We start from the raw sequence: 10,129 nt of genomic DNA on the forward strand, positions 1-10,129 counted from the left end.
GCCTAAGGCTATCCATGGAGTTACCTGACTAGGAGCTTGGCCCTTGCGAGGGATTCCTTATGAGGGGCTCTAAGGAAGACTAGGGGGAAGCTTGCGCGCTTCTCGATACCTCGGTAAAAATACCAGAGTCGCCGATGGGAGTTTGCATCTCTACCTTGCTCTTTAGCTTCCGCATTTTCATCGCATACTTGGGTGTGATATTTACCTTTCCTAGATTAGTTGATAGGATTGGAACCTAGGTTGCATAACTCCTTTTACGGTAGAGATAACAACACACTAGCACAACCGTAGTTGGACATTTAGATAGTTTATCTTTTGCATAGGCTTTGCTAAGGCTAGAAAAAGAGGCCTTCGTTGAGAAGTAGATTTTTAAGTTGCCTAATTCACCCCCCCTTAGGCGTCATGGTCCTTTCACTACCAATTAGGATTCGTGAAACTTGTCCAAATCTTTTTTACATCATAAAATGCTTGGGCAAGCAACATGGATTCAAAAATGATTTCAATTCATATCTTTGTAAAGGTTGTCATCAGTTACCAAAAAAGGGGAGATTAAAAGCCCTAGTTTGGTTTTGGATAATTGATGAAACCTTTGTACCAATCTTTGGCTCTAAGTGTGATTTGAGATAGGTTGGTACATACCAAGTGGTGGAGCAAGATGAAGTTCATAGTGGTGATAAACATGTAATGATGATCAAGCTCCAAACTTGAAAAATAAGAAAGAGAAAAAATAAAAGAGATCAAGGCAAAGGTATAACTTGATAGGGCTCTTTTGTTCTGGCACTAAAGACACCATATAGGGTGTGAGTGTGTTTAGGATAGATAGCCGTACTATGAAGAGAGGAGAAATTCATGTGTGAAATACGGTTATCAAAGTGCCACTAGATGTTCTAAATTATTGCATATGCATTTAGATTCTAGTGAGTGCTAACACCTTTGAAAATGCTTTGAAAATATGCTAACACACATGCACAAAGGTGATACACATTGTGTTTGGCACATGGGAACAAGGGTGAAGTGATTGGAGAAGAATCCGGGTTCACTATAAGTGACCGAACGCTGGTCCCTGTGGGACCAGACGCGTCTAGTGCTTAACCCTAGGCGTGGGCAGTTCACACAATGTGGACCAAACGCTGCGTGTGTTTGGTCTATGTTGACCGGACGCGTCCGGTCACCAAAAATCGTCTCTGAAACCTTACTGTATAACCATTGGACTCTGCTGAGTGAGTCTGACCGAACACGACTGTGGTGTGTTTGGTCAAAGTGACATGGTGAGCTGAGTTGAGGGAGAAGAGGACCAGACATTGACTGGAGTCCAGTCACCCTAGACCAGACGTGTTCAGTCGTTGATTTGGCTTTATGGAGCTCTCTAGAAATGACCGGACGCCATGCCATGGCGTGTCCGGTGGAACATTAACACATGAGTGAATAGAGATAGACATTGGTGATCAACGGCCAAGGTCAAACGTGATGGACACATGGCAGCATCTGAGGGACCATACACTGCTCGACTGGACGCGGCGTGTCTGGTCACCTCGCATACAACCTAGTGAAGGGTTATAACGGCTAGTCCTTTGAGAGGGCTCTATAAAAACATGTTGGCCGGCTAGGGCTCACTCTCTTGGCCAATTCCATTAACAATACAACCTTGTGAGCCTAGCCAATCCTCTCTCACTCATATTGCTTGATTGATTCATCATTTGGTGAGATTGGAGAGCATCCAAGTGCATTGCTTGAGTGATTGCACCTAGAGGCACTTGGTGATTGTGTTTTGCTATGGATTTCTCTTGTTACTCTTGGTGTTTGCTACACCTAGACGGCTTGGAGTAGCAAGGATCGTTGAGCGAAGGGTGATGTTTTGTCTCCAGCTCCAATCATGGTGATTGTGAGGGGTTGTTGAGTCTTCCCCGTGGGAGTTCATGAAAGACATCTCTAGTGGATTGCTCGTAGCTTGTAGATCCTCATCTTGTGTTGATTGTGCGGCACCCAGTTGCGGGTTAGGCGTGTAAAGCCTATTAGCGCATGAATCACGAAATGGGTGTATCGCTACAACGAGGACGTAGCTTGTCGGCAAGCAAGTGAACCTCAGATAAAAATCTTGTGTCAATCATTGTTCCAAGGATTTCTTATATGTATTGATTGATCACTTGCCACGACGGTATAACCCCCTCAATCACTTCTTGTATTCACATTGATACTTGTCTAGTATAGTGATATTTTACCTAGCTAGTTGACATTAGCTCTCTTGCTAGAAGTAGAGTATTTACTTAGCCTTTGAGTGCTTAGTGATAATAGTTCACTAGACTTGTGGATAGGTGGCTTTCATCTTTCTTGCAGTGCTAGCGCAAAACTTGCTTTACGCCATTTGTTTATCTAACCACTTTGTTTTAGTGTTGTTATATAATTTTTAAATGGCTATTCACCCCTCTTCTAGCCATTTAGGACCTTTCACATTTGCAACCGGTCCATCAAGCCATGCATCATCTTGATCTTCTCCACCTAGTCACATGACTCCATGTCATGTCTCATATGCAATGAGCTCCTTCATCACATATTCACTTGTGGACTAATCTCTTGCGTATTCTCACATAAACACTTATTAGTCCACCTAGGTTGTCACTCAATTACCAAAACCAAACAAGGACCTTTCAAACTTCCCCTTTTTGGTAATTGATGACAACTCTACAAAGATATGGAAATTAAGCATATTTGGATTTTATGCTACTTATCCAACATTTAAGCTCTATGTTAGGATTTGGATAAGCACCATAAAACCGACTTGGTAGTGATAACTCCCCCTACATGTGTGCTCAAATGGTTTGGTTTCAAGCTTGCACACATGCATAAATATGAAGTTTTGGGAGTGTTAGCACTACTAAGTGATGCTAAGGTATATGGGATAAACCTTTGAAGTGTGATACCAATCAAAGTTGCACCTTTAAGTTCATCCTTAGCACCATGATTAGCTAGATATCAAAAATACTAGAAACCCCGTGAGATCAACATTATAAGCAAAGTTTCTAGATACCAAATGAAAGAACACATATCTAGCTACTAATCTATGCATGCTAGTTATCAAATCATCATTCAAGTCCTACAACTAGCATACACCACACAAGCATGCATGTCAAATGTAAAACTTATGCAATATGCAAGCAAGCACATGAATATGCACATATCATATGCAATCAATCAAGATTCATGAGCTTTCTCCCCCTACTTGTGTGCTTCTCTTGTCCAAGAATTGTGATCCTTTCAACCTTGCTCAACCTTGCTCCCTCTTGGTCCATTTCCATACAAACTCTCCTTATCTTTGACCAACTTCTCCCCCTTAGTGCATACACATCGTACCAACATATCATATTTTTCATATCTTTGCACTAACTTCTCCCCCTTTGGCATCAATTTCCATAAAAGGTATGCCTCTTTTCTACCAAGGGTGGTACTAGGGTGTAGATGGTTGACACTTGTATCTTTGCATTTTTGCTGGACACTACCACATGTGTTGGAATGACACCAATTGAAGGATATGCTTGAGATACCATGAGTAGGATCTTTTAACCTTGATACCAATGGATGGGGCATCTCCCCCTTTGTCATAGCATGGGTCATACCGCTTGATCACTTGAGATCTTTGTAAATGAGGGATGCATTCTTCTCTTGATGATCACTTCAAGTCTTGTAGGATATCACTTGTATGCTTGATCTAGACATTTTTTTTGAATACCAATTGAAAATTGATACAACTTGAAGGATAACATGAGTCTAGATACCAATTAGTTACATGATATCCATTTGCATTGTTGTCTTGTTCTTGAACTAGATTGTTTCCATGAGCTTCTTTCTTTTTGACTTGAACTAAATGATTTGCCTAAGCTTCCAAGTCCGGTTTAAACCCTCTCTAAGCTTCTTCACACGCATTGAACGGTTATCTTATAGAGGTTGTACTTGTCACTTGATTGCAATCTAAAATAGATCAAGTACTTGGGTTTACTAGCTCATGAACAAACTCATATACTAACCACTAGATCAATTAATCATTCAAGCAATAGTGGTAGGCTATGAATTTAAACTTTTCATTTGTAATGCATGTACTATATGCACTAACTGCATACTAGTAAGAGATGAAATGTTCATACACATTATAATGATACCTTTGCTATATTGGAGTAGAGGGTAGTCATTAAGATTCCAATTCATCTCCAATAGCAATGTGAAGTCCAATAATAAGCTTGGTGAAGACCAATATACACCAATTTTGAAATCCATTCTTCACCCATATAAATTGATAACCACTTATGATCAAGTGCACTTCTTGTTGTCATTGGCTTGCTTCTTCTTTGATCATTGCTTGCATGAGAGAACCATTGATGATATACCAATTGAATTTCCAAGAATTTCTCTCTTTTTGGGTGTTGTTTGTTTCTTTGATCAACCCTATTAATTGCTTCAACTAAGCATCTCAAATGTTCCTTAGATCACCACTTACATATTAGCCATCCAAGCCACGTGCTCGGTTTACCTACAAAAGGCGGCAAGTCCCTACACTAGGGAGAAGTGACCTCTCTCTAAAGACCCATCCTTGATACTCACTTGAAATGACTTTGTTTGATTGATCCATATGTTGGACTTAATTTGATGTGTAACCTTGTATCATTCTTTAAATTCTTTTCTTTCTACTTGTTTAAGTTCTTTTCTTTTTATCAAATGATTTCCAATTATCACTAGAACTTAAACTCTATCTTCATCTTGATCTTGGTCTTGATCTCCAATTTGAGTACCAAAAGTGTGCCAAATACACTCCACAATCAAATGGCCTTGTACTCATTACTTGTCATGCTTCTAGATCAATTCAAAACTAAACATAGGTGTCTCAATCACTTATAAACATGATTCCAACTTGATGACCTTTTAATCTAAGTGACTCTTGATCAATCTAATAATTATCACTTTTCTAGCAGATTCTATACTCTTCAAAGAATAATCCATAACCCTCAAAGTACATATCCAATGATCACAAAATTTGGTGGAGATATGCTTTACTAACTCTTCTAGCAACCGTAAAAATTTGAGCTTCATTTGACTAATAGATTGCAACCAGATTTCACATCTTCACACACTGTTATATGCTGAAAACTGCTGCACATGTGTTGACAAGATCCACTCCAAAACCGAAGCATTTCTTATCCACTTGTTATAAAATTTGTACAGAAACTAATACCATAAGTGTAGAGAATGTATACCAAATTTCAAGCCAATTAAAATAGATTTTATCACTCAAACATGGCTATGATCACAGATAGTTCAGATTTTTAATATTGGACAGATTTCAACATATTGAGCTATCTATCTTCAAATTGAATCAAACTTGAAGTTAACTTGTTTGGACACTCTCACAAGACATAAATCCATTCAATTCACTTACTAAAGGTAGTCTCATGAACATATCCAATCAAATCAATCCAATTTTGATCACTAATCATTAAATCCATTCAATCATCTTATAGCAAGCAATATGTGTATATCCAATTCAAACATCTTATACACACCCAAATAAACTTGATCAATGAAAGATATACCTTGGTAAATCATGATCAATCCATAGCAAGCTTTAACTTGAATATATAGCTAGCCTTCAATTATATCCAATGAATCACCCACAACTTGAGATATGCACTTGTATGTTGTAGCACTTGGACTTCACTTATTTGACTTGGCATTGGGATGGAATAGCACTAAGCTTCATTGCTCGACTCAATCATATGATGAACAATATGAAACCAATTGAATCAAGCCTCCAATGCCATGGTACCTACAAACAATCATCCACTTTTTGATGGTACCCAAACTAGTTTGGGTCCTCTCAAGTTAGGAGCAACATACTTTGGCATAGCCTTAGTATGAATAGCGGGATGTTTTGCAATAGCAACTATAGAGGTACCATTACCATCCTTTCTAAGCATAATATCATCATTAATTGAAATGGGCTTAGAAGTCATACCTAGGGGGACATGAATTAGCCATGTGTCCCCTTTTCCGGTATGAGTAGCAAACTCTCTTTGATTGAGCCTTCTCTTCCTTGCTCATGTGTTGCTTCTCATTGTCTTGCCTCTCATGAGTTGCTTGAGCCTTCTTCTCAAGCTTGGTAGGACACTTCGAGGCAAAGTGTCCCATATCTTCACATTTGTAGCACTTGATGTGAGCCAAATCTCTCTTCTCTTGATCTTTGCTCATCATCTTGGCATCTTGATTAGAAGTTGGATGCCTTGATCTTGCTTTGCCACCTCTTCTTGTCTTCTTCTTCTTCATCCCCAAATTATCACCATCTTCATGGTTGGTCTTGTCTTGTGCTTGGGGCTTGACAACTTATGGCTTAACTTGAGGCTTCTTGGTTAGGCAAGCATTTATAAGATATCCCTTTTTATAGCACCGGTAGCACATGAAATGAGATATCTTCTTTTCTTCTTGCTTCTTTATTTTCTTGCCCTTGCTCTTGTTGAAGCCAATTCCACTCTTGTCACCATAACTTCTTTTGTTTGTCAACATATGCCCAAAGGTGACTTTTGAGTTATAGCACCTCTTTAATTTGTTGCTCAAATTCTTTACTTCACTTTTGAGCTCATTGTTCTCCTTTAAAATATTAGTCTCACAAGACATAGAAGTAGAACAAGCATCTATTTGTGAAGAACATGGCATGTCTAATAAATCATCACAAGAGGTGGATACATGCTTCTTCTCTACATCACAAGGGTTAGCAATATTATGTGATTGATCATTTGACCCATGCGATGAGCTCTCACTAGTTTTCTTTTTCTCATTGGAAAGTTCTTTAGTGAGAAAAGCATGGTCTTGTACCAAGTTATTATGAGCAACACTAAGTTCCTCATGAGCCAATTTTAGCTCCTCATATGAACAAGTAATAACATAAAGTAGATGCTTTTGTTGTTCACATGTGTTCTTTAGAAATGAGTTTTCATTTTCCAATTTCTTTGTTTTAGCCATCTCATTTTCTAAAGCATTGATCATGCTACCATATCTATCTAGAAGCTCCTCATATGAATCAAGATCAATCGACATATTTGCATTAGATACCTTGGTGTCACCTTGTGACATGAAGCAATGTGATGTAGTGGATGAGCTTGTAGTAGCAATGTCATCCGAGCATGATCCATCATCATCACCATCAAGTGTGCATGTAGTAGCATTATCATTTGCATCACTTGAGGCATCATCATTAACCTTGTCAAGTGAACTTGTGGTAGATCCTTCATAATCATCACTTGACCATCAGGTGGAGCAATCTTCCACAATCACCAAGTTGTGGTTATGCTCAACATCCTCATGCGCCTCCACCTTAGGCTCATCCACCTTGAACTTTCCATCATCCCATGTGGAGGAGTCACCGCAGGTGTGTTTGATGGACTCCCACATCTCATGAGCGGATCCTTGGGAGTTTATCTTACAAAACAACTCAAAACTCAATGCATCCATTAGATAACAATAAGCATTTGCATCAAGTTCAAAGAGAACCTTCTGAGCTTTGGTGAGATTTTTATGGTCCAAGACATGAGTGAGACCACTAGTGACAATCCACCAAAACTTAGGCCCCTTTGCACGAAAGTGATCAAGCATGTGGTGTTTCCACCATGCAAAGTGAGTGCCATCAAAAATATATGTATCACACACAACATCTAGCCCACTAGACGCCATCCTCTTAGGTCAGTGAAGACCACAAATGAGAGACCTTGCTCTGATACCAATTGAAGGTCAAGATGGCAGACTAGAGGGGGTGAATAGTATTTTCTAACAATAATCGCACCAGCTAACCGAAACAAATACGGAATTAAACTATTCGGTCTAGCCAAGACTACACCCCTCTATCTATAACTCAAGCACCTAGCAAATTATACTAATTATGCTACTAGGGTGCCAGGCTAGGAAGCTCACCTAAATAAGTCGAGATTGCAAGGTCACACAAACCTAAGCAACTAGTACTTTAAGCAAACCAGGGAGCTCCTACACATGCTAGTTAGCAAAGCGCACAAAGCCTAAGCTCACTAGCAATGCTCAATAGTAAGGCTGCACAAGCCAAACTAGAGAGCTCAAATTACTTAGCTACATAAACTAAGCAATGTGACTAACAAGGTTACTCAAGCCAATTAGTCAAACAAGAGATCTACTTCTATGCTACACAAGCAAGAAGGTAACTAACAAGCTAACTAATTACAAGAGCAACAACTAATCAAAGCACAAGTATGAATATGTAAAACCAAGCTAGTGAATGGAGAATGCAAACCACCGAGAAGATAATGACAATGTTGACATGATGATTTTTCTCCCGAGTTTCACTTGGTTGCCACCAAGCTAGTCCCTGTTGTGTTGACCGCACACTTGGTAGTTCGGTGGCTAATAGGTGTTCCCACAAACCTAGCCCACACGTTGGGTGCCGCAAGAACCTACCCACAAGTGAGAGTAGCTCAATGACACGCTCTACTAGAGTTTCTCTTCGTGATCCCCGCGGGGCGAGCACAATACCCCTCACAAGTCTTCTCCAAAGCCACGCACAATCTTGCGTGCTTTGACAAAGCCACAAGCCACCAAGCCGTCTAGGAGGTGGCAATCTCCAAGAGGAGCAAGCACCACCGGCTTGCAACACAATCACCAAGCGCCACTCGATGCTATCTCACCAAGGAACACACTAGAGATCACTCACTCGCAATCGATTCGCACTCTTGCAAGCACAAGTGAGTTTGGAGGGCTCCAAAGCACACCTACACAAGCCACTAAGGCTCAAGGGTGCTCAGCTATCAGCCGAAGGCCGGCAAGTGCTTGGTTATATAGCTCCCAAACAAATAGAGCTATTATACCCATTCATTGGGCTGACCGCGTGTCGATCGGACGTGCTGCAGGGTGCACCGGACGCATCCAGTCACCAGCGTCCGGTGTATCGCCTAAGGAACATGTACTAGCTGTTTGAATGTTACCATTGGCACGGAACGGCTCCACTCACGTGCGCTCACAGGGACTCGCAATGCCACAGTGTCCGGTAGTTTTCTAGAGAGGTTCTAGAAAGGGTTTTTACCGACTAGATGCATCCAATCACCCCTGACCGGACTCCCCCAGCGTTCGATCACCTCAGTGACTTTCTTGCCGGCTCATGAACAGTGGCTCAGGCGCATCTGGTCGTGCCTGACACCAGAGTCTGGTGCAAGCAGCCGGGCTGCACTGCACCTAGGGTTAAGCACCAGATGTGTCTAATCCCACGGGGACCAGTGTCCAGTCACTGCTGCACTTCAACCCTTCACCTAGGGTTTGCTACCGGATGCATCTGGTCCTCCCGGGGACAACGTCTGGTCACCACAGTGACCCCTTCTCTTCATGTTTTCAACTCTTTCTTCTTCTCCTTTGCAAATGTGCCAACACCACCAAGTGTACACCACCATGTGCATGTGTGTTAGCATTTTCACAATCATTTTCAAAGGATTTTCACTTGCACTCACCACGCCACTCGATCCTAGCAACACCCTAAAGTTAGATCGCTCAAGTGATACTAGATGACTGATACAAACAAGCTTGCCCCTCTTGATAGTATGGTCATCTATCCTAAACCCGGTCATAATATTCTCTACACACCTATGACTAGTGAAATAAAATTCCCTACAAGTCATACCTTAGGCTTGCGCATTCCATTCCATCTCCTCCAATGTTGATGCAACACATGCACCAACACTATCACAAATGATATAATCCACTTCATATCAACATGTGACCTTATTGGTTCATTGATCTTGACCTCACTTGCTCTTCACCATTGCTTCCGTCCATCGGCGCCAAGCCTCACTCACTTGCTCTTCACACTTGCAATCAGTCCATCAAGACAAGCCTCATCTTGATCTTCTCCACCTAGTCACATGACTCCATGTCATGTCTCATATGCAATGAGCTCCTTCATCACATATTCACTTGTGGACTAATCTCCTATGTATTCTCACATAAACACTTATTAGTCCACCTCAGTTGTCATTCAATTACCAAAACCAAACAAGGACCTTAAAGTGGGGAGCTAGGCTCCATTTCCCCTTTTTATTTCCTTATCTATTTCTATTCCTTTTCCATTTCTATTTCCTATTTC

Source organism: Miscanthus floridulus, chromosome 9 (assembly GCF_019320115.1).
Source record: "Miscanthus floridulus cultivar M001 chromosome 9, ASM1932011v1, whole genome shotgun sequence".
Taxonomy (NCBI): Eukaryota; Viridiplantae; Streptophyta; class Magnoliopsida; order Poales; family Poaceae; genus Miscanthus; species Miscanthus floridulus.